The following is a 27,532-nucleotide window of genomic DNA, read 5'->3' as shown; positions in this document are numbered from 1 at the left end:
TTAATCACATTAACAATATTTTTAAAAATAGAGCCTTATTAAAAGGTCTCTTTACAAATAAATAGAAATTATAAATATTTAAAATGCCTTTCAAGAGACACCATGGACGAAACAAATCTATTCCACAATGCAAAACACACTTCTCTCATCTTCAATAGTAAAGATACATAATAAATTATTTATCACTTTTAAATAGAGTAAAATAAAAAAGGAGTCTAGCATTGACAGTGACAATTTCAATGTGATATTCCAAATTAAGTGGTATTGAACTATTCAACGACAAATATTTACATTGCGCATTCCATATTTGTCTAATTAGTTAGTCTACCTTGATTTGCAGGCTTATGGTCAAGCCCTGCGTATGATTTGGCATCACCTTAAACATCACAAACCAATGTTTTTTAAATCGGAGTTGGGGAGTTCCACGAAAGGGCTGAAGCTGCTGCACAGGCAATAGCAGCGGCCAGTGTAGAGAGTAGAGTGATGAAAGTAGGCATCCTTCCCTTGTCTTTCCTCACAAACATACCCTCATAAATCGGATAGCTATTTATTACTATGAAGCTCGACATCATCACCTGTACAAACATATCCCCCATTCCTGAACAACCTTGTCTCATCACTCCTGTAATTGCACATACTAACGCCATGAGATTTATCAGTGCTATGCTAGTAGTCGGTAGAAACAACGCAGAACATACCCCAAACTCAAAAATCTCTGCCTCGAATCGTTTCGCAGCTTCGCTATCAAATACTTTGCTTGTCACCTCGAAACCCACTTTGGATATTCGAAGTAATTTACAGACTACTTGAATGAGCGCAAACAGATACGACGACACGCCTTTTATCATCCACATCCTCTGTTCGTTCCACCAAGCTTTTAAAGAGCCTCCTCCAACATATGTAAACTCTAAAGCGCCGTATGTATATGAACATATTGGCAAAAATAGAAAGAGAAGAATCCATGGATCTGAAACCTGCAAGATCATTATGATGATGGATTAGAGATATGATTCAGAAGTTATTTCTAATTTACACATTGATCTATATAGAATTATAGGAAATCATTTGCGGAGACTGTACAAACAAGGTGTTTACAGAAACAGAGAGCTATTTATTATTATATAAAATAAAATAATCAAATCAGGAGAACTTGTATCGATATCATGGATGATAGAATGACCTTGTTTATTCCTATTGATAAGAAAGTTGTCAATCAATATAGAAAACTCAAAATTCTAAATTTGCCGGTGCTACTTTGGGAAATACTGATAGCCCGGTCACTGTGGGTAAGGCGGGTACTAAGCCATAGCAGACTAGAGGTAAGGAAGATGGAGCCCAGAAAAAGTAGAAGCCGTAACACATGCACTGAGCTAGTTTCATATGCCGAATACCATATGTGACCGGACAAAATCTGCTGGCAAAGATCTCCAGTAAACCTGTCGCCCATCTTTTATTTTGAATGAGAGTGTCATTCAGATTAACAGGCACGCAACCCACAAAAGCGTGTCTTTTGGGAGACCAGAAAACAGATCTCCATCCTCTGCAGTGTATAGAATACTCTGTCATTACATCTTCAACTGCACAATCGTACAGCATGCCAACCTGTAAAAGAACATGCAATATCAGAAATTATTTGGGAAAAAAATGGTCCAGATGTCAAACATTGTCAAGATTTTAGCTTGTATTTGCCTTTTTCCTCCATTGGGCGTTTTTCTCATAGCCGCACTTGGAAACATCTTTTGCTTCCTTCACTCTCTTTGATGGAGTTGCTTTCTCCAAGCTTAAAATTGATGAACTGATAAATTCTTTCATTAACTCTGAAGAGCTCTCTTGCGGTTCTCTTCCACATAAGACATCCCTGCGGAGAACGCAACCCGTACCCACATATGGACTGCCTTGAATTCCATCAATACCGTAATAAAGTATCTGCATACAATAGTTTATGGAAATAAAGGTCAGTTGATCGCATATGTTTGAGGTCACAAGTTGGGTTACTAATACCACATCAAATAGCTTCCTGAGGTAATTGGCATACAGATCATTTTTAGTAATGCCATAAAACCTTTGAGGAAACTGGACAAAGGCAAACTGGTGCCCAGTTCGAGGGTCCATGAAAAAGCACATGGCTTCTCGAAGGGCTTCACAGTTGTTGGCATACATATCACAGTCCAATGTGAGAATGAATGGAGCATTGCTCATTAGAGAAGAGACCCTAATCTGCAGACAAGAAATAAACAAATCAAATAAGTCATAAAGTCAGTGTGTAGACAATCTAGGCAGGAAAATGAGACCTTCATAGTTACCAGAACATTGAGTGCACCAACCTTGAAATTATGGGGGTGTCCAGGTCGCTTTTCTCGGGATACATATACAAGGCTGGGCAAATCATGGCCGTCATTGTTGATGCCCCTTTGTAGTAAAACCTCACTACAACATGGAGGGGGTATAAAGACATTTGTTAAGACAATTCCTTAATCAATTGTCTCTATCTGAGACAAAACAAAAGTTATGTATCATCTCCCATCTTGTCTTTAACTAAGTGTCTTAGAAATTGTCGTAAAGTATTGTCTCTATAAGACAAAACAAAAGTAATTTTGTCTCTACAAAGACAATTTACTTCAATCCCAACTATTGTCTCCAGAGGGACAATACATATTTACATCCGACTATTGTCTCTAAGAGACATTATTAAACAAATCTATTAAAAATATTTTTTTCTTACAATCTCTACATCTATTGTTTAATAATACAAATATTAACTATAATTATTTTCAATAGTTCTTACAAGATACTCAACAATGTAGCATAAAAAATTTAATTCACAAGAAAAATTCATATTAATTAATTTATTTCCAATGCTTTTCTTACAAAATGATGTGGGAGTTGCTCCACCACAATCAATAAAGTACATCTTGGATATTAGATATCCACTGCAATGACTTCCCTTAACTCTATAGCCTCATAGTGAAGTGCCTAAACTAACCCAAACACCTTCATATTGCATGACCAACAAGTTTAATGGTGTAGTACAAAAGATCCTTGCTTTAAATACACATTTTTATGAAGAAAATGATAAGGAGATTTCTTCTGTATATTTTTGGAGTGATATGTTACTCTTTTTATAAGCTCATGAGATCTAAAAATTCCTGCACTTTTACTGCAATCTAATTGGAACTGTCCCTAATGACATGAATGTCCATCTCAGTGAAGTCTACAGCCTGCAACTCATAGTGAACACCATCAAGCTCCCTTCTAAGTTTGTCTTTGGAGTTGGTATAAATCATCTTTTCCCAAATATAGGATGCAGCTAGAGACCTGATGATATCATTAAAACATTCATCACATTTAGATGTTGGAAGATAGACATTAATGTGCAATGTGTATAGTTTAATTGATAATAGCATTCATCACATTTAGGTGTTGGAAGATAGACATTAATGTGCAATGTGTATAGTTTAATTGATAACAACAAACAAAGTAGATATACAATAGAGTAAAAAACTATGATTAAAGCCATGGTGCAATCTCAAATGTTTTTGAACTTAATGAAATTTGATTGGAGGGGAAAATATTCCCATCCATTTGAGCAAAATTTTTAACACCATATACTTCAATACTCAACTTAATTTGGATCTTGAAACTTATTGTTTCAAAGACCAATTGGTGCGCCATATTTATGTATGAATCACATAGACATAAGCAAAATGAATGAAATGCAACAAAACTGACCCAGCAATGAAGAATATCTTGCTCTTCTAGAAGTTGTGGTAATGTGCCCCATGGTTATTATTCCATACTATCCTTATGTAGGTAAAACAAAGGGCAAATCATGTAGCTTTAAATTGTTCATCTTCACAACAGATGCTCCAACTTTTATTATAACATACCCATCCAATTTCAAGTATGTAGATGCACACTACCTGCCATTCCAAAATTAAAAAATGCACTAATATTCAGAGCCAATAGTATGTCAATGAGTGGGATGAATATACATTGTTTTTTACTTACCTTGCAAGCAATAGTTTCCTAACTTTGATGCTTGCTTATGCATTCCATTAGACCTGAAACACTATGGAATAGATTTATGGTTTCAAAATAAGAAATTCTTAAGAATATATTATTTTGGTTGAATAAGAAGCTCAATTTGTCTAATTTGATTAACACATAGAAAAGCATAAACAGAATCTATCTAATGGCTATTAAGTCTATAAAATCTATTCATTGAAATGAAGAGTTTATCTATAGGAAAAAACAACTATAAAAGAAACTCATCAGATTGTAATCACTTACAATATTCATCCTTCTAGAACAACAATATACAAACAATTATAGAATGCATTAGTTGATTTAACACCAATGGAGGGAGATTTTTCATCAAAAACAGAGGCTTGTGGAATTCTTGCATTTTCATAATCTTCAAAGGCACTCCTGATCATATCTGGGATTTCAGAAAATAAATCCAAAATGTTTACTTTATTATGCAATTAGCATACTTAAACCATGTGAGTTTAACTCCTGCATGACTTATGAGATGTGAAATGATTAGAAGTTTAATAGGATTGTGCATATCATATGTGGAATCAGGATGTTGTTTGTAAGACAACAGACAGGCATATTTAAAACAGACAACTTTAATATGTGCATGTTTCCATATTTAACCATATATAATGATTAAAAAGACTATGTTGATCTTATTGGTCTCCTTGAACTTAACTGAATATTTTGTGCATCTGGTGTTATTTTGAATAATTTATTGTGCTCCATTCTTAAATTTAACTAACCTTCATATCTGAGCATTATCAACAGTATAGCTCCATATATAGATGATTGTACAAATCATAGCAAAGATGGATTATTATGGTGATTTACACTTAGTTCAAGATGTACAGTTTAGATTAGTGGGTAGTTACCTAATCAGAATCAAAATTAAAAACATAGTGAGGAACCCAAATATGGGCTCTGTACACACCAGCTGTCCACAATGTTGATCTGGATGCTGATAACTCCGAGGTGCCAATGAACATTAAGTAGTAGAGCTCTGATATTACCTAGGGTCTGCACAAACATCTTACCAAGAGGCCCAAGGAAACTAGAGCTTGTGACTAGGGTCACATGTTTGGCTATGCAACTGATGAGATGCCCAAGCTCATGCCTCTCACTGATATCTTGGCTACCAAGTTGGGTGCCAAGCTGACAGAGGTCAGACAATATGGTACTTACCCTTGGTTGACGCATGATGGTAAGACCCAGGTCACCATTGAGTACATAAAGAAAGGAGGTGTCATGGTTCTTGAATGTTGAGCACACCGTTCTTATCTCCACTCAGCATGACAAAACTGTCACCAATGACTAGATTGTGACAGATCTCAAGGAGCATGTCATTAAATCGATGATCCCAGATAAGTACCTGGATGAGAATGATATCTTTCACTTGAATCCATCAGGAAAGTTTCTGATAGAACCCCATTCATTGATAGATATGGAAGTTGGGGAGCTCATGGAGGAGGGGCATTCTCTGGAAATGATCTAACCAAGGTGGATAGTAGTGGAGCATATATAATTAGACAAGCTGCCAAAAGTTTTGTGGCCATTAGGCTTGCAAGATGATGTAGCATTGTGGTGCCAGAGACTCTATATTTGTGGACACATAGAGAATGGGAAGGATCCATAACAAGGGAATCCTCATCATACTTAAGGAGACCATTGATTTTAGGCTTGACGTGATTGCAATCAACTTCGATTTGAAGAGGGGAAGAAATCAGAGGTTCCAAAAGACTTCTGCCTATGGCCAATTTGGAAGAGATGACCAAGATTTCAATTGGGAAATTGTAATGGCCCTCAAGGTGATGGAGCCCAAATTTTTTGCCTCTATTTGAGAGATAATATTGGAGACTTGATGAAGTATTAAGGATGTCAAGGGCATTCATGATATTTTTGATCTTCATCATCGATGTCAATAGTAAGACGACAAAGCATATTGATGAATTTATATGAAAAAAAAATGATTGTGTACTTAATGTATTACATAGATACCAATAACTTCATGATCACATCCTAGTCAGTTGTATCTCAAGATTGAGGGAGTAATATAATCTACATGCATATAAGAGAATGAAAATGGAAACTCATAAATAGGAAAGTTTATATGCTTTACCTCATACTCTGCCCTCATACTCTATTGTGACTGGACATGGAGTTTCGTGACTACTTTGTTCTCTGTAAGTACATGAAAATAAGAGGCTTCAACAGATAATAGGTATATGATTATCAGGCATCATGTGGAACAGTGATCTAAAAGATTTGAATAAAAACTAAGGAACACTGGTTGAAAATATAGACAATATCAGAAAAACATAAATAGAAATTAATGATAAGTAATAGTTTGTTTAAAGATTTAATACAGAGGCCCATCTGTTGTGACTTGTGAGCAATCATCTAAGTAATGATATGCAGTGATGATGAATAGATGCTATAAAGTTTAATTAATGACAGAAAAAAGAATGTAGTAATGACAAATCCTATGATATGGAGGCATCAAAGATAATAATACTCATGAGGAACAATTCTAGCAGAATACATGTGAGTATTTTGTCACTAAACTAAAATAAAATTTTAATTGAACATTGGAAAGATGTGTATCAAAATGCCACAAAGTGGATCTTTCAACATACAAGAATGAAAAGCAATCAATTCTATGGTTTTCGCAGACAATATGTTTACATCTAAGAAGGAGGCATGGTGTAAGTTGGTTACATTTGGGCAGATTTCATTTCATTACAAAGCAATACTAGAGCTCCATTTTTTGGGTCTTCAAGTTGGTTAGGCTCTAGAAGTATTTCCCTTACAGCTATTACCGCCTCCATTACTAACCTATCCAATTTGCTCGATGAGTCATAGAGATAGGGATTTTAGTTATGGATATATGACATGTAAAATACAAAGAAATCTATTCATAATGAATTCTATATCTATATAGGTGCTAGAAGACTCCAAAGGAATAATCAAAGACCATCATTATAGACACACTACATTGGAGCCTGATGTCATTTTTTTTCTCTCCAACATTAAGATCACAATGCATGCTCTACAAATGAATCTAAATTATATATAGAAGTTGGGTGTATTTCTATTGAAGATGGTGAATGGGATATCTCAGAGCATCTGATTCAATGATTTAAGATACTCTAACCATTTGCACCTCTCTGTCATATTCCAAATTCAAACATAAGACATGATCATATAATATGAGATTGCAAGGAAGAAATTTTGATAGAGAAGGTATGATATCAATCAGGAACAAGGATGGGAGATTATGTGTGAAGTGGTTAATTAAAGATATGTGCAAAAGGTTCACAAGCCATGTTATATAAATTGAGTACCAGGATAAATCAAATGTGGCATCTATATGTAGGGAATGGGTGGTCATTGGTTGATAGACTTGAATTTGATACATGAACACTTCATGCATTAATAGTGTCACTACAGGAAAAAAAATTGGGCTTCTTCAAGAAGTTTGAACAAATCTGATTATTGTCTTCCTATACAATATAAGACCACACAGCTGGCACCAATATGATATTTTCATGATTTTTCTGTAAGAAAACAAAATTTTATAGTTGGCAGATAGTACTGTCATCCAGATTAGGTGGCCTCAACTTTATGGGTTCATCAAAATCCTCCCATCACCTAATTGGTTGAACTCAGTCAATTTCAGGTTAGGGTGTTTGAAGATTTCAACTCCTTCCCAGATTGCATCTTCTAGTGGTAGTCCCTTACACTTGATTAAGTATTCAAGAATAGCTTTACTATGCTTTCTCTTTACCCTTACATCCAAAACGGGTTCAAGTATCAATTTTCCTTTAGAAACTAGTAAAGGGAATTCCTTGGATAGGTTGATCTATTGTCAGAGAGCTTTTTTCAAGTGTGATACATGGAAAATATAGTGAATGTTGTTGTTGGGAGGTAATTCTAATTCATAAGCAACTTGTCCCACTTTTTTAATCACTTGGTAAGTTCCATAGAAATATGGTGTAAGCCTCCCTTTTGCACTTCCCTGCATAGATAATTGTCTAAAAGCTGCAACTTTAGAAGCACCAAATTGTCCTCTTAAATGCTTTCTCTATCCGATGTCCATCTGCATAAAACTTCTGCCCACTTTGGGCTTGTTGGAAGTTCTCTTAATTGGCTTCCTAAATATCTTTCATTTGTTGAGTCAAATCTTGAGCACTAAGTACTCTACTATCAATGAGATCTTATCTACAAAAGAAGTTGCATCATAGCCATACAATGCTTAAAGTGGAAGATTCTAATTGATGGATGGTAAGTTGTACTGCAGTAGTACTCCCCAAAAATGGCTTGTCCTCAAGCCATTACACATGTCAACTCTATAGTGACTCCAAATATAGTAGCCAATACCCAGATTCCAAATTAATCTATAATCTCAGAATGTCTTCCCTTGTAAGTCGCTTTTAAAATTTCATTTTTGTACTCTAATTTAAACATCACCATATATAGAATTGTGAAACAATGCATCATGATCCCAATGAAACATCCTACCAAACATATTTATGCCAAGATCTCAAACTATTCCAGCTCCAAGGCCAAAATTGAGAAGATAGATGTATCTCACCATACCACCAATGCCAAATGTTATCTACACTTTTATTCTGGTCTAAATACCAAGTCCCCATTTCAATCTTAGTAATATGTTTCCCCCAATTTGTTGCACCAATCTGGTATAACTATCATCAATCTGCAGCAACTAGAGAAGATCTTCATCCATAATGTGAATCCCAGGGTCCCAAGTCATTGCACAGTCACACTCCCTCAAATGGAAGAGAGTTTTTTCTGATCATTTGATTGATGTCGACTATCCATGTAAGTGAATCCTCAACACTGTAAGAGATGCATCTAATATCATCTGTTGTAGGGCCCTTCTCACCATGCCAATATCCAAAGTTGGTGTAATGATCCCAATCATTCTAATCAATCCCAACTACTGATGTCATCAAATTACAATCTAAAACTTTCATAACCAGCGATGCAGTATGGCCTCCTAATACAATGATTGAATTGGAACCCAACAAGTTTTGGCTGGAATAATTCCACTCTCATGACATCTTCATAAATTGGAAAATAGATCTAAACACACCATTTTCAAGCATATACCAATCCAAAGCAAGTGACTCCATGGCATGCATCTCAAAATCCTAATATTAGGACTGCTTCATACTCTAGAAGGGAATCATCAAAATGATGGGGTTGTGTCTCAACATCATTGATCTCCTTAAGCTCTTCAAGTTCATAAATAGCTAAAGGTCTAAACAAATGTGAGTCGCCCATTTCTTTGTTGCAAAGCTTGGATTTAAGCCCATGTGATAACATAAAACTACTGATTTTATACTGAAGATCATAAATTGTAGCCCAGTCTGAGATTAGAACAACATCATGTCTAGTGTAGTGAAGCAACTTATTAAACAGTTCAAAGAGACTTGGATCTCCCATCAAGACAGATTCATCCTTGACTTCTTCTATCTGTGCTTGCAATCCATTACTACCTAATACAAAATATGTAGGCACAATTTTTCCTTGATCCATCATGGTTTGAGTCTTCATTAAACGAATTTGGAGGATTCTTGATTTGGACAGAGGAGCCTAGCATGAATTTGAGGTGAATTTGATTGAAAATGTCATTTTTATTGACTTTCATTACGATTTTTTGCCAACTCGGGTGTATTCGAGCCTCCAACCCTGAAAGTGACCAATAAAAAGACCAAAAGAGGTGTTTTAAAACCTCTTACCTCTATTTGTATATGAACTTATTTGTTGCTGCATATATATAGAGAGAGAAATAAAATCTTGTACCTGAATGAACCCAAAACGGGTCTGGACCCAACCCAAAAAAAGAAAAAGAAAAAAATGTATAATGTTCTATTATAAATTATAAATATACCATTTTAACAAATAATTTAAAATTTTTATGATTTATCTCTGAATAAAATGAACTATAATATTTAAATAAAGAAATATAAATAGCATAAATTTAAATAAGCTAACCTAAAAAACAAAATGAAAATCATATAAACTATTGAAAGTTTAAAACAAAACCTACATGGAGACCATTAGCCATGAGAGGCAAGAGTAATGGATATTGAGTGAGAGGTAATGGCTGTTGAGAGTGATATCAGAGACCATAGCAAGCTAGCAGGGAGAAACAAGGTATGATAGAGAGCAGAGATGAGTGTACCACCTGAATAGATGGACGATGACTATTTTCAAAAGATAGTTGCAGTCTTTCACCATTGACTTGGACAATGGGAAGCACAAGGTTTGTAGAGAATCATTTTAAATAAAGTTATTATTGATCCCAAACCATGCAAAATTACACAGACCCTTGTATACAGACATGTTGGTTCTTATATGATATTCAAGCCAGTAAAAGGAAATAATTATTTTATGACTATCACGATGTTAATATAAAAGATCTATTCACACTTTGCCTTATTGATCAAATGGCATATAGGTGTGGAGTCTTCATGTAAGACAGAATATCCTAAAAAAGATATAACACATAGTTCATATCAGTAAACATTAAAACAAAATGGTGAATCTAACATATGATTGAATGGGTCTATGTGATATACCACCCAGTCAACTCTCCTATTATAGCATATCTAGAGCTTGTATGGGTGATTTATAATTCTTATATAAAGCTTAGGCTATACGATCTTAAAATTGAAAAGTTGATCATAAACGTTGATATGAACATCACTTTTGCAGGAATCTGATGGCTCAGTTCAAACACGGTCATCGTTGGGACCCTCAGATCAGACCCACTCAAAAGGGGGGTAAAGGGGTTGGAGTAGACTAGAGTAGTTCTAGGAAATGTTATAGTTCGAGAGGGAGAAGTAGGGGTTGGAGCGGGAATGGATTCATTGAGCCGATCAGGAGGGATAGAAATCGTTGGGGTCCAATCTGCAACAAGCAATATCCAAACAGGGTTTTCTCTGCCAAGCACAGACCTTCAAGTGAAGAAAATCAAATTTAGAATCAGCAAAACTATATATCATAGATCTCTAAAATAATATAATGTTAGTAGTAAGAAATATGATTACGAAATTGCCTAACAATAGTGATGTACTCCAACGAGTAATGATGTGGTTTTGAGTTACAACATCTTCTCCATTGATATCTTGCACACCACCAGTCACTGTGGACTTCATATCCAAGTCCAACACACCTGGTCCACCTCATCTCTTCAAATAACTGTATTAAATAAGAATAGTTCAATATTACATTTATAACTCATATATATCATAGTTGAGGAATCTAAAATAACATATAACTACCTAAAATGGTTTGTTGCAGTCTGTATCAATCTGAATGTGTTGCCTAATTCACATAACCCATTTGCATTTTACCCATCATCTCCCAGGGAATCCTCCAGTAAATACAAGTCAGAATTCATCCATTTGAGATCAAACAATGATAAGGGAAAGGGTTATAGACCCACTTGTCATTACAAAAATAGAATATGTTTATCGAATGCCCTAATTAGAATGCATAATGGCTTACCTGTTTGAACTTTTCCAAAAATTCCTTACCTATTTATTGCAACCCAATCACACAACTTATATCTTGGTTAGTCTCTACAGTTCTCAGCCTTGTATGAGTGTCTCCAATATGTTCTCTAAAATTGAGAAGTATGGAAGTGTTTTCACTAGAGAGGTAGATAATGGATAGAATCTAGTGCCTCATATAGTTAGAATTTCATGTTTCTTATGAATGTACAGTCAACACAAACTCATTTGAGAGCTTAACCAAATGATCTATAACAAAAATAAAAATGTGTCAAAGCAAAATAAAATTACAACAACTCTTTTCAAATTACCTCCCATACTAAAAACTGCAAGTGGTACCCAACACTACATTACAAATCGAATTTTAACCTTGGAATCATTGTCTAGGGGTAGAAAACCAAGTTTAAAATGCTGGTTGGCTTGTAACCCACATTTCTCATAGCCATAAAAAAGTACATACAACATGGTCAAAAAAACAATGCCAAAATGATACCAATTACTCACCTTCAGAAACCTTGCCTTGAATAGAACCCAAAAACCTGAAAAGCCAAAAGCTCACAAAGAACTATTCTTTTGCAAGGAGAGATTAAAATAAGCACAAGGGGGGAAAATACATGAAAAATTCATACACATCTAAACCCAAGGGATCAGTGCCTTGAATATGAATTGTTTAATGAAATATAGCTCCCTAATAAAAGAATAACACTGGTCATAATGTACCCATCCAGACAAAAATAGAAAATAGATATAAGTGTCTCTATAAACCACATTAAAAGATATGACAGCATTTCATGCCAGATCTGATCCTTTAAAACCTCAAAAAGTAGAAAGCAAAACACAGGAATGAGTAAAACACTATAAAAGAAAAGTATGTATATGATAAATGCTGACCGGAAACAGCAGGAAAGTTTCTAGTCAGAAATATAGCAGCACAATTATCATAGTAGACCTTGCCTGTACCAGAAAAGTTATCAAAGGTACAAGCCACGGCCAATGAAACTAACAGGTAGATAATTTTTTTTGTGCCCATATTTTCTATTTGCAACCTTACTTGATCCCTCTTTCTCTATTCCTTGAGAAATTTGTGGACATTTACAAACCCAATGAAGAAGAAATGCCAATGGGGTATATTAGCCGTCATATTTATTTGCCTAAGTGGGATGCCCATAGAATTTTAGGCCACGATGCTCATTTCTCCAATTATGAAGTATGGCACCATTTATCACACTCACCATTTACTCAGACAATGGCCTTTTTATGATCTAATTTCAAAAATTCAAAGGCTGATAACTTGAAATCTTTGGCTTGATTAAAAAGATATTCTATTATCAAATTCTTATTTGTGTGAATATCCATATAGATATTCCCTTCAATGGAGTCTTTATTTATCTCACGTCCTCCCCTTCCATGGCCATCTTTGTCCATGCATTCGTATTGCTTCAAATGAATGAATGCGACCTTTCATCATATCTTATATGGTTAAGTAAAATATACTCTATACAAATATATAAAGATAATGAATGCACATATATATAATATGTCAAATGATATTTATTTAATCAAAAGTTATATTCAATATTTTTTATTATTATAATCTTTTAATGGCATATATATATATAATTAAAATTTCTATTTAGTATAACTATTTCATGTATCCAATATAAAGTTATCATTTTATGTTGATATTTGATTAAAATTATATTTTTCTAATCTATATGTTGTATCTAAATTCTAATTATATTATTATTCATTTATTTAACTATACATTTTAATGTTATATTTATTATTGTATATTTATTTGTTGAATTCAACCTCTTATATAGGAGACATCAAAGCTGCTCTTAGTGCAATGGCAATGTTTGTTTATCTACAACATAGCATTTGAATCTTGATGCACATGAACCTCAAAATTTCAAGAGAGAAATGGAGAATAGCTGCAAGCGCACTTTGATACCATGGTAGGGAAACCATAATCTACTTACAAACTCAAAACAATCCACAAATGAGAAATATGCAAATATAATAATTACACTCCTATAAATTGTACAAATTCGCTTTGCTTGTGAAGGCAAGGATGAAGAGGTGAGAAGGTAGAAGTCAAACTCTGTCTACCCCTACTATAAAATGAGTACTCTTTGGACAAGTGCCGGGACACTTGTTGGATCTATATGAGGTGAGATGAAAGTCTAAATATTCTTTAATTGATATTAAAGTTTAGTGTGAATAGGACTCTACTAATTAAGCTAAAAGCTAACTTGTTTGATAATGCCTTTTTAATAGTAACAACAAGGATAGAAACTTCTGGACATGTTGTATAGAGACTGGACAAAAACCCTTGGCCTTCTAGTTGGTGGTTCTAGTTTTGAGAATTATACAGTTAAAATATTTTTGAATAGTCCAGTTTAACAATTTCAGTTTTGTCATAGTTTACAGATCAGCATCAACACTTACCTAGTCCCAGCATAACAAATACATTTAGCTATTAACTTTAACTATACTTTATTTCAGTATAGCAGTTCAGTTACTGTTAGTTTCAGAACCTCAGCATAGTAGTTTGGATACAGTTAGTTTCAGCACCTTCTAGATAACAATAAACCAAAAATGACTTCTTGGATTTGAAGGTGAGGCTGCAATCTATGACACCAAAAAAAATATTTTCAAGCTGCAGAATCCTTGTCAACGAAAGACCTTCATTAGGTTGTAGCAGCAAGACTGTCCTAAAATTCAAGCCAACTTCATATCAGTAGTTCATTCATTTGTAGGACCCTCTGTAAAATTCAAGATTGAAGTTTCATAATTAATTATTTTCTAACCTCATATTGCTTCTAGACTTGAAGCAAAGCTTCCAGTTTGTAAAGAGAAGTAACAATTCCAATATAAAGTGGTGTTTTCTGTTATATTTATTATAACTAAATTATTCAAAAAAATATTTTTCTACATTAAGATGGCATGACATGATGAGTGCACACAAGTACTGTAAGGTTACTAAATAAAACCAATAAATTAAGATTATGGAGAAGCAAACACTATCAACATTGTGATTGAATAAGTGATAAGATGCCAGAGTAGAAAGGATGATTTGATTGTGGTTAGGAATAAATGAGGGCACATAATAAGAATCTAATGTTGGTATGATCATCACGAAGAAATATCTCCAAATTGGATTCTATGTCACTGCAAATACTAACAAAAACCAAGATAGGGGCTTAATCAAGATCAAGGCTTTGAAAAAATTGATTACTTTAATTCCTCCATAGAAGCAATGGATGAAGGTTATGTTGCTAAACTTCTTTCATAGATTGACCATGTAATGAAGATAATTGTCCAACTTACAATTCTCTGCAGACCAGTAATCACACTCAAAGAAAAACCTTACATTACAAGATTTTCACATCCAAAGCCCAAAGCCAAATCAAGCCTAGAAATTGTTTCTGCCAATCCTACTTTGTTATTGGAATTGTGGTCCAAGAAGAAAGAGCTCCTTGAATGAGATTGACATGTGTTACTCTGAGGAACTACCTTGCCTTCAACCTCACTAGGGTTCCTTCTAGCAGTGGAAATGAAATTTTGTTTTAGGAAGTGTTCAAGACGAGGCTTCCAAACGACCTTCTCATTTCTACCAAGTTTATCACTTTTCTATTAATTTCTTTGATCTCTACTGGTTCCTTAAGTTACCCTGTAAATTGCTTTATTCTACATAATGCAGTTAACAATTTACTTCATGAGTCTCTAGATTAAGGATATATTCTGCATAATGCAGTTAATAATTTACTTCATGAGTCCCTAGATTAAGGATTTATCATATATCTGAAGACTGTCCTCTAAACATTGCAGGTGCAACCATTTGAGTGTATTTGTATTCTCAATATTGTAAAAGGAGAAGAAAGTACAGTCAATACAGAGTTTTGAAATAAATGCATACTAGAATGGAATTCTATCCTTAGCTTCTATTATACCATATCTCTTGAAACTAAAGATTACAATGCCCAATTTGATCTCCATCTTTAGCTCTTTTGTCAAATTTTAAGATCAATTTTTATTTGGCATGATTTATATATTCTTTTTTAAATTCCATTTCTTTCATATGCCTTACCTTACCCTTTTGTTTTGTGCGCTAATTTGTGTTATGTCTTCTTGTAGCTTACAAGTTTACAAAAATACTACCCTCTTAGTAAACATGCAAGATAGAGCTTCTTCTCCTAGAGGAGGATTGGCAGCACCAGTATACTGCAAGGATCAAGAACTCAAACTAATTGAGGATGAATTTTGCAGGGGGCAAATAGCTAGCGCCATACAGGAGAATAATATAATATACTATGAATCATTCTCTTTTGGAGGTATAGAATATTCTTGCTACGACTTTATATACCTTTACAAAGAAGGAGAACCAGAACCATATATTGGGAAGATATTAGAAGTCTAGGAGGATCGAGTGGAGAATAGAAACAAAATGAAGGTCCTATGGTTCTTTCGTCCAATTGAAATGCCAAAATGGCTAGAAGATGAAAGAAAGCCTACATATAAGGAAATATTCCTAGCATTTGGGAAAGGAAAAGGTGTCACCAATGTAATAAATACACTAGTAAGCTAAAAATAACTGAATAATTCCATTTTGGTATGAAGTGTATAGAAGTTTGACAAAACAATTCTCTTCTTTTGTGCATTATTCTTGTGGTTTTCTGAGGTTCATTTATTTGTTAATTCTCAAAGATTTAAGCAACTCATCTTGATGTCATGTGTTTTCCGATGTGTTGTAAATTTTATAGCTTCTCTGTCATACACAAAACAATCAATTTTTACAAGACTAGTATATGAACAGTTATTAAACTTCTTATTTTTAACAACAACAATTTAGTTATGAGAAAAACCTAAAATATTATATACTCTATGAGAAAATAGAATCTTCATAAAGGTTGTCTGACCAAAATAAACAAGTATAACAAAACTATTAATAGTATACTTTAAAAAAACTCACTGTAATCAATCATAGATATTGATGACCTCACCCTATAAGTTCCTAAGTACTCAACAATGCTCTACACTTTTAAAGACAGTAGCTCTCAAATATTCAAGAATTAACCATCCTGCAAGTGATTGTTTTGAATTTCACCCCAATATTGCTTTACCATTTCATTAAAGTCACTTGATTTGAGCTAAATTTTCCTCATTCACACATGGAATATTATTTAATGTTTGTAAACATCACATCACAGCATGAGAACATGATAGAGAGGACAAAGTTGTTAATGTTGTTAGGTTTAGGAGCTATCATTCATACCTTTCTAGTTGAATTTACTGATGGTCAACTATGCTTTCAATTCTACATTATTTGAAATGTTTATGCTGCTATGTTTGTCATCTATCAAGCCTCTGCAATTCTATATCCTCGTATATGTTGAGGTCATTGATGATGATCATTTCCTTCTATTATTTATGTTAACAGAAGCTCTATTATTTGTGGCAGTTATTCTCATGCCATGGGATTGCTGCCTTGGGTTGATGTGACTCCTTACTACTGTTGGGGGTGTTCCTTTTCCTCCCAACCCTCTTCCTTCATTTGGTTGATTCAACTCTTCCTTGTAATGTTCACAGCTGCGGTGATATTAATATGGATTATTTAATTGACCCATTCTTCCTAGTCATTGATGATGAGTGTGATGGGGATAGTGTGGCGTTTGTATCTTTTGGAATTCTAAGTTGCATGTTGCATAACTATCGTAGGGTGTTTGGTGTTCCCCGAGTGGTGACCTCTTGTCTTCTAACGGTTTCAAGCTCAGATGGAGCAGACTATGTTTCCATGTTCATTTAAAGAAAAATCAACGAAATCATTATTGTGTAGGGAAGAGAACAGTAATTGGGTCTTTGGAAAGTTTTCATGGTAGTAGCTCTTGGCATCACGGTGTCTAATGTGGACAGTATGATCTTTTCTTATTACTATACTAAATTTAGATTGTGATTGATGATATATATTGTGTGTAGTAGAAAGCATGTGTGACATTATCGTAGCTGAGCAAGCTATTACAGTGTCAACTTCAAGCTTTAGGCTTCATAGTATCTACAATATTGTTTTATCTCTTCAGGCATTCCGTGTACGATCAGTTTATGATCATTTTTGTGTGTCTATTATCTCATCCAAAAATTGGCATTGGTTGATCGATACTGTGGGTTGGTAAAGCATCACATGGTTATGATTCTAGAGTATCATGTGAGACATCAGTGTTTAAGGAAGTTGTAATTTCTGTAACTAGAGGAATGTCTTATATCTGTATAGTGAGCACTGCATACGTGACAAATTTGTTCTCTATATGATCCGAGCTTGATCAACTTTTATCTGTGAGATACTTAAAGTAGTGTATGTTTTGTATATGTTGGAGGTGTGTTTGAACTGTGAATAAGGAACATATCTTGAATGTTAAAGAGTTAACAATTTTTGATTACTGTATCTCCTAGGAAAAAATCTTTAGAAAACATTCAGGTAATTATTATGAGCGGATTCTCAATGAAGGCATTGCTTGTGTGAATGCCCACAAACATAAGCTAGAATACAATCTTTTAAAAAGGTACCCATAAATCTTTCTGTAATTATTATGAAGATTTTAAAAATGAAGGCTTTGTTTGTGTGAATACCCAAATATATAAACTAGACTAAAGTCATTTGTAAAACTGATTTTTAGGTACCCAGTGTAAAATATTGTGTTTGGATAGCAGTTATCATGTATTGGAACTTGTCCACAATGAGGATACAAAACATATTCAAAGAAGTACAGACCTTAACAAATCAGAGTTTTTAAAATACAAAAGGAAGAAAACACTTCGACATCCTATACATGATTTGATCAAAGGAAAGTCTATGTCTAACATCTAGCAAAAGGATACAGAACATGATTTTTAGGTACCCATTGTAAAATATTGTGTTTGGATAGCAATTATCATGTATTGAAACTTGTTCACAATGAGGATACAAAACATATTCAAAGAAGTACAGACCTTAACAAATCAGAGTTTTTGAAATACAAAAGGAAGAAAACATTTTGACATCCAATACATGATTTGATCAAAGGAAAGTCTATGTCTAACATCTACCAAACATCTTCAAAGGGAAAAAAAAATATCAATCATCAGAGAGAGTTTACTGATTATGCTTCTGACCTGTGCTTGATGTTGACGTTTAATCGCTCTTTGCCAATCCAAGGTAACTATTACACGTCTTCTAGTGAAATCAACTTTCCCAGCAATTTCCAAATGCCAGTATCAAGGCAAACCTATAGATTCCCAAACTGGTGATCACTAGCGTGCGACCTATAGATAGATGGTAGTTGGATCCCACAAAGTAGACTTCCCGACACTCTTGAAAAATTTCCTTTCCACGATATCATGCGTGGCCAGTGGTGAATAGCTCCACTGTTGTGACTAACCTACCATAAAATGAATATAAAGGGTTTCACCCAGATAAAGAATTTAATTTATGTACAATACCAACATTACAAATAGAAAAACACACGAGATCTAGTATAGGTCCATAAGCAAATTTATTACCTATATCAAGTGCAGATCTAGGTATCAAAACAATAGGAATAGCCAGCTTCTTCCTGAGAATCTTAACCCTAACAAACAAAGTTTCAAATGGTCCAAGGCTGTGAGGAGTCGACAATTTCCAGCGCAAGCAGTCTTTTTCTAGCGGATTGAAAACCAAAAATCCCCAAGACCAAATTAATCACAAACCACAAATCTCTAAGGAAAATACGGAACAAACTGACTTGAAATAGCCTATCATCTAGAGGGTTTTTACCTGTTTATTGTACAGATCTGAATTGTTCCCATTCAAAACGACAATGGCTAGGGCATGAATACAGATCAAAATAAAAAAAGAAGAGCTTCTTGCATACAACCCGATTAAAATAGAAAATCTTTAACTCAATACTTTCATTCATCCTTCCCGCCCCTATTGATAACTTTTGATCAATACTTCCAATCATCCTTCCTGCCTCAGTTGATAACTTGTGATTATGCTCACAACTTCCAGTCAACCTTCCTGCCTGTGTTGATAACTTGTGATTATGCTCAATACTTCTAGTCATCCTTCATGCCTCTATTGATAACTTGTGATTATGCCCTATTCAGAATGGGAGCAGTAGTCCATGAACTGTGTTGTGCGCTGCAAGTTTGGAAAATATCACGGGAAATATCACAATCAGTCTTATATTATTAAAAGTCATGATTTCCACAATTTTCTTTATTTAAAACAATTATAAAATTATAAAATAATTTAAATATAAAAATATGTTAAAGACAAAATATAAAATTATAAAATAATCAATTTTGTCTTTAACTACTGTCTTTAATACCGCTAGCGTGTAGTAGTGCCTGTACGAAGCTAACAACAATATTAAACATCAATATGTAATTATCCCAAAACAGTATAGAAGTGAATTCATAAGAGCATTCCATCTTTTGTGGAGTATTGTATTATTCTTTCAAACAGTCAAAACAATACAAGTGACTTTTGTAACCTGGACTATACTTCGGTGGTCTCGTGAAGTCATCTCAGGTTTCCATTCACTGAAGCCACTGTGTTCTTTGCATTTCTCTTCTGCAACAGTGCCTCTCTCCATAGTGCTACTGATACGATATTTCATGGCCTATTTGGAAAAGTGGGAAGATAATAATATAACTTATGGTGAAGAGTATTGATATTCTTCTAAGCTTATATTTAAGCTATACACACCTTGACTTTTTCGCACTCTTTACTAAAGGACAAGCCGTGACTTTCATGGTCATAACATTGAGAAAAATACGCTTCTGGGCACCTCTGCTGAATGGAATACTTGTGGCAGAAAGGAACCCAACTCTTTGCAAAACGTGAAGCTTCAACCAGAGCATAAAAGGTGAGTGGGGATCCTCTATCATCCGACACATAGCATATCAATTTATTGGCTGGGTAATTGAAAGCCAGAGTAGACAAAACAGTGTTCGAAACATCCAGTGGAGGCTATTTAAAAGGGTCAGCCGTGCATATAAATATCAATGGGAGATAGTTCCTTCTCAAACCTGCTTAATAACAAACATAGTCAATATATTTCTCATTTCTCTCACGATGGATCATAAAATATGGAAGGAGTTTATCCCGTACAAAGAGAAACTTATCGTGAAACTTTAATATATATCTTCAATTACTTACCTCCTAGAAAGTCTTTCTCGGAAGATAAATCGATTCACTGGCCAACATTTGAAGGCTATTTCTAATACCAGCAAAATACCAGCAACCATGGTGTAAATCCTTCACTCGGCATATACTGAATGCGATAATATATAAGCCTCAGAATTGCGCAAAAATATACGCATCCGTATGCTCTATTTATCTTTGCTACTCGCTTTGGTAATGTTGTGTGAACTGGGGAATCTGTGGATTCCATCTTGTTGTTGGTTGAATTCAAGTAGTGAAGCAATTTGAAACAATTTATAATAGCTGGGCATTTCAATCCAACTTAGAGACAATAATGTTACTTAGTAATGATTTTAGTTACCTTAATTTTAGTTTGAAATGGTTATTGCATCCATCCCAATGGAAACCATGATTTGAGTGGTAGAAATGCTCGTTAGTTTCCACACCAGCTCGTCTCACGGGATTTGACTACTTTTCCCGTTATATGTGGCGTGGAGTTCTCCCGTGTCGGATTACTCCACGAGACTGGATATCCTTGTCGAAGCCTGGCCACACAGAGAGCATTTCAGTAGGATAACAAAAGATACAGCTGCTAGAAACGTCACGACGTATTTTATTCCAACATAAAGACAATTTTGTGTATCGTATAATTTGGAATAAGTTGAAATGTTTTAAGTTTTATTAAAGTGTACTACAAATGAGGCATATAATCTACACTTGAGTGGGATTTGAACAATCATTTGAGGAGACTCGTCTTTAGTCTTGTTTTATGCTTGGATTTTTAGTCTAACATTTCTATTTTATTAGGTTGAAAGGGATTGATGAAATTTTTTAAAAACTATTTATCATATTATGTAATACTAATCTTCTAAATCATGTGATACAAATCAAATTTTGTAAAATAGTTAGATTTATCAAATGTTGTAAAATAGTTAGATTGCTTTTATATTTCTTATTATTATTATATATGTTACTTTTTTGTCTGAGAACTTGTATTTTACTCACAAATATTAGTGTGGAGAAATCAAACTCTCTGTTGAATGTTTAGATAAAGATAGAAAGAGTTGTTATGACAATAAGAAAACTATTCTTTTCTTTTATTCAAATAGAAAGTTAAGAATTATCATTCATATAATTAAAAAATTATCTTATCTCAAATCTATAGAGTAGTTTGAGAGACAATATTGTGTTGAAAATATAGATGAAGTAACTGAAAGGGGAGGGGTGAATCAGTTACTACAAAAACAATTTCAAAAATTCCTTAGATGTCTATAATGCTTACTTACTGTTGATACTCGGTAAATAGTGCAGGAATACTGTAACTCGATAGGTTAACTAGGTACCGATCATCTAGCATTCATAGTTATTAAAATGCATGCAAAGGTTAAATAAATGAACACAAGAGACACCAGATTTAATGTGGAAACCCAATATGGGAAAAACCACCAAGTAACTAGTCACCAATTTTCACTCTACTGAAGTGAGCCCTGTTAGGAGCAAACCCTGTTAAAGGTTACAATACAAACTGTTAGGTGTGACCTTGTTAGAGGATTTAATCAACCTGTTAGGAGTGCCTTGGCTAGAGGTCTTTAGAACAATTCAACTGAATTGTCACCTTGTTAGAGGATTTACAAAATGGCTATTAAACCAACTCTGTAAAGAGATTCTGAATTCACTATTACAATGATTAGAAAGCAACAATGAAATGACCTGAATGATATGCAACTTATCTTTTGCTGATTACAGATCTATGTTCTGCTTTACTGGATCCTTACTGATCGAATACAACTTTGCAGCTCCTTCAAGATATATAATCCTTCATCAAAATTCACTCATTATTCGCTTATTTCTTCCTCATCCATATATTCACACTCACATTTTTATTCCACAACTTGAACATCTATATATATACCTTCCAGATTATCAAGTCGGCTCAAATATAAGTTACAACAACTGAAAAAATCATTACATCAGTCGGCTATATTTATTGCACAAAACAATTGAGCTTAATATTAAAACAATAAAATCCTTCGCTAGCTAACCCAGCTCGGTATCCACTACTCTAGAATGGTTTTCTAATGTTAACCAAGTGAAGCTTGGTAAACACTGGAAACCTGGCAAAAATCCATTGGAGACCGAGTGAACTTGGTTAGCACTGACCTTCCTTTGCTGACCTTGTGAGCTTAGTAGAAGCTAACTTTCTGCCACATTTCCTTTGATGACCAAGTGAGCTCGGTAGACATTAACTTTTCTTCATTAACCTTGGGAGCTTGATTAACAGTAACATTTTGCTACAAAATCCTTTGATGCCGGAGTAATCTCAGTAGACATTAACTTTTCTTCATTAACCTTGGGAGCTCGGTTAACACTAACTTTCTGCTACAAAATCCTTTGATGCTCGAGTGATCTCGGTAGACATTAACTATTCTGTGTAATGTTTAGGAACGTTTGGTAGACACTATAAATTACTTTGCTAATCATCTGAGCTCAGTAGACTCTGTCTGATGACTGATATGATATTTTTGTAACATCAAAGACAATACTCAATTAACAATTGTATCCAACAATCTCCCTCTTTGGCATTGATGGAAACACAACATGTCATAGCAGAATGAAATTTGAAAACAAGTCCAACAAGTCTTTTTTTGTCAAAACAACTTTCTCTTAGCAAAATCTCCCTCTTTCAATAATCTCCCTCTATGAAGGAATTATATAGCAAACTCTTCCTCTCAAACAAATTTTAGAAAGATATGATAGTAAAACTCTCCCTCTTTGACAACACATGCCAAAGACAACACAACTCAAACGAATTTTAATGTACCTTTAGTACTGATTCATATACAATATTTCTTGATTATGCTACATCAACTGATAGATCTTCAACTTGGTATGCATTGATGCATCACTAAAACTTCATTTTAGTGAACTTTAGATAGGGAAGTGACCCCTAACTTACCTCTTAGATACAAGAATGCATCCTTAGGTAATGGCTTTGTGAATATGTCAGCGATTTGTTCCTTTGTATGGACATATTCCAATCTGATCTCCTTATCTTGCACCAATTCTCTCACAAAATGATATTTTATTGCAATGTGCTTGGTTTTAGAATGCATCACTAGATTCTTAGATATGTTGATTGCACTTGTATTATCACGGAACATAACAACTAGTTTTTTGATTTCCACCTTCATGCTTTCCAACAACTGTTTAAACCAAACAATATTAAAACAATTTACTGCTGCAGCAACATACTTTGCCTCTTTTGTAGATTGGGATATACAATTATGCTTTTTGGTTGTCTAAGAAACCAACCTCTTTCCAAGAAAGAATGCTCCTCCACTTGTACTTTTTTTGTCATCAAGGTTTTCTGCCCAATCAGCATCAGTAAACACTTTCAAATCTAGATTACCTCAAAATTTGTACCATAAACTATAATCTTCAATTCTTTTCAAATATCTCATTATTCTTTTGATTGCCATCATGTGATTTTCTATTGGTTTTGCTGAAAATCTTGCTACAATATCAACTGCAAGGGCAATATCTAGCCTAGTATAAACTACATACTGCAACTTTCCAATCATAGATCTATACAAGGTTTGATCTACTTCTTTTCATTCATCTTCCTTGGTAAGTTTTAATCCAATACACATAGGAGTCTCAACTAGTTTACAATCTTCCATACCAAACCTTTTCAATATCACCTTGATGTATTTTGATTGAGTGATGTAGATACCATTTTTATTCTGCTAAATTTGAAGACCAACAAAGAATTTGATCTCACCAAACATAGACATTTCAAATTCATTGTTCATTTGTTGTAAAACTTCTTTACAAAGATCATCATTCCTTGTGAAAATAGTATCATCTACAAAATTTTTTGTCAAGACAATCCTATCATTTGGTCCTTCCTTTATATACAAGCTATTGTTATCATTAGTTTTTTGAAAACCAATTTGAATAAGATAGTTATGCAATCTTTCATACCATGCTCTAGGGGCTTGTTTCAGACCATATAATGCCTTGTGTAATTTGCAGACCATGTTTCTTTTATCTAGGGATTAACAAAACCTTCAGGTTGTTCAATGTAAACCTCTTCATCTAGTATACCATTGAAGAATTCTGACTTGACATCTATCTGATAAAATTTGAATCCTTTGTGAGCAGCATATGCAAGTAAGGTTCTGACTCCTTCCAATCTTGCAACAACAGAAAAAGTTTCTCCATAGTCTATTCCTTCTTCTTGAGCATATCCTTTGCATACTAGTCTAGATTTGTTTCTTGATACCTTACCATCTTCAGTCAACTTATTTTTGAATATCCACTTAGTTCCAATCACATTTTTATCTTTAGGCCTGGGTACAAGAGTCCATGTCTTGTTTTTCTCTATCTTCTCTATCTCTTCATTCATAGCCTCTTCATTCATAGCCTCAATCCAACTATCATTTTCCAATGCATCTTTGATAATTCTAGGTTCAAAATCAACAAGTAAACAAGCACCTTTCAACTTATTTCTTGTCATGGTTCCTTCAGATTTGTCTCCAATGATCTCATCTGCTGAATGATGTCTCTTGACATATTTTGCTAATACAGGTTCTTTTCCTTTTGAATGAATTTCATTGTTATCCTTTTGCACTTCAAGTTTAGGTTTTGGCTATTCTAGCTTAGTAGATATTGGCTTGGGTCCTTTAGACTCGGTAGACACTTGCTCGGTAGCATCTGAATGTAACTCGTGTTGTTGTAGCTTGGTTTGAACTTTCTGTAACTTAGTTACTGATGACTCGGGAGTAGAAGATTCCTGATTGATTGGTACTGTATAAGGTTCACTTAAAATAAACCTTCTATAATCTTCTGGTTCCCTTTTTCTTTCTTCTTCAGTTCTTTTTGCAAACTTATCAACTTTCACATGTGCACTTTCTATCACTTTATTAGTAGACAAGTTCAAACATCTATATGCTTTACTTTTGCAAGAGTATCCCAAAAATATTCCTTCATCACTTTTCAGATCAAATTTTCCTTTTCTAGATTCTTTCAAAATGTAATATTTACTTCCAAATACTTTTAGATAACTTACATTAGGTTTATAGCCATATCATAGCTCATAGGAAGTTTTGAATGAGTTTTTTTTTAGCTGTACTCGGTTCAGGGTATGAATTGCAGTGGTGATAGCTTCCTTCCAGTATTTGATAGCAATGCTCTTTTCAATCATTAAAGTTCTTGCACAATCCATGATAGATCTATTCCTCCTTTTAGCTATTCCATTTTTCTCAAGAGTTCCAGGGGCTGATACCTATCTTTCGATTCCTCTTTCAATGCAAAAGTTATTGAACTCATGTGAAATGAATTCTCCACCTTTGTCTGACCTCAAGCATTTCAATCTTTGCCCTGTTTCCTTTTTTACTCTAGCCAAATACCATTTGAATTTCTCAAATGCTTCTAATTTTTTCCTTAGATACATGACAGTCATCATTCTTGAGTAATCATCAACAAAAAGAATGAAGAACTTTTCTCTAATATAGCTTTCAATTCCAATGGGTCCACATAAATCAGTATGCACAATTTTTAATATATCTTCAGACTGATAGTTTTTACTTTTAAAACTAGTCTTTCCCATTTTACCAATCTGACAATATTTGCATAGACCGACCTTAGGTTTCTTTATGTTAGGGATGCCTCTTACTTTCTTGAATTTACTTATCTTGACCAAATTATCAAAATTGACATGACACAACCTTTTATGCCATAACCAACTTTCTTCAACTTGAGCAATAAAACATGAATGTTCACCAAGTTCAAGATAAAATAAGTTACCTTTTGTTTGAGTGTCTGATCCAATCAATTTTCCTTTACCATCCAGCAGTCTTTCTTTTCCATGCATGAATTCTACTTTGAATCCATTATTGAGTAGTTGTGCCACACTCAACAAATTATGCTTTAGTCCTTCTACCCAATAGGAATTATCACATATAAGTTCTTTGGTTAGAGAGATTCTTCCTCTTCCTTTTATACAACAAGGTTCATTGTTACCAAATCTTACACTGCCACCATCATAGTCTTCAACATATTCAAACTTAGTTTTATCACCAGTCATGTGATGAGAACAACCACTATCTATGATCCATGTATCATTTTTTCTTATATGAGAAATGAGTGCCATTTCCTCATCATTATCAGACTCATCTTTCACAACAATGTAGACAATTTCATCTTCTTCTTCATCATTAGAATCATTAGAATCTTTAGCCATAAAACATGTTTTCTTACCTTTATCCTTGAATGATTTGAAGTCTTTCTTGCTATTGTACTTGTAACCTTTCTTCTCATCTTTGTTCTACTTGTTTGGGCACCTAGTAGCAATATAACCAACTTCTTCACATGAAAAATAGATTAGAGGAACTTTACCTTTATATTTTCCTCTGCCTCTAGAATATTTCCTTTCTAGTAGAGCTTTAATCACCTCAAGATCACTATTTGAACTTTTTTCTGATTCATCTTCACTTTCTGACTGAGATTTCTTTTTCTTTTTTCTTTTTTCCTTGAGTGAAATCTTGGCTTCAAATGCCAATTCAATATTTTTGGAAGCTGGAACATAGTTGTCAAAGTTGTCTAGTTCAAATGTAGTTAATCTTCCAACTATGGCCTCTAGATTTATCTTGTGATTTTCTTCACATCTTTTTTCTTGAATTGCAGAGACTCTAACTGCGTAAATGGGAAGTAGAGTTCTAAGAACTTTACTTATAACTATCTCTTCATTGATATCTCCTCCAGATGCTTTGATTGCACTAACACATGC

General features: G+C 34.1%; 2 pseudogenes; one reads left to right on the top strand and one right to left on the bottom strand.

Moving 5' to 3' along the window:
• Window positions 1-401: 401 nt before the first annotated feature.
• LOC149547480 (cellulose synthase-like protein E6) lies at window positions 402-20,992 on the bottom strand (annotated as a pseudogene).
• On the top strand, window positions 4,848-5,876 carry LOC149547481 (S-adenosylmethionine synthase 4-like; annotated as a pseudogene).
• Window positions 20,993-27,532: the final 6,540 nt, after the last annotated feature.

The sequence above is a fragment of the Cupressus sempervirens genome, chromosome 7, assembly GCF_028749045.1.
Source record: "Cupressus sempervirens isolate cs-2001-9-10 chromosome 7, ASM2874904v1, whole genome shotgun sequence".
NCBI classification, from domain to species: Eukaryota; Viridiplantae; Streptophyta; class Pinopsida; order Cupressales; family Cupressaceae; genus Cupressus; species Cupressus sempervirens.
The sequence above is the reverse complement of the archived record's forward strand: the minus strand, read 5'-3'. Positions and strand labels throughout refer to the sequence as shown.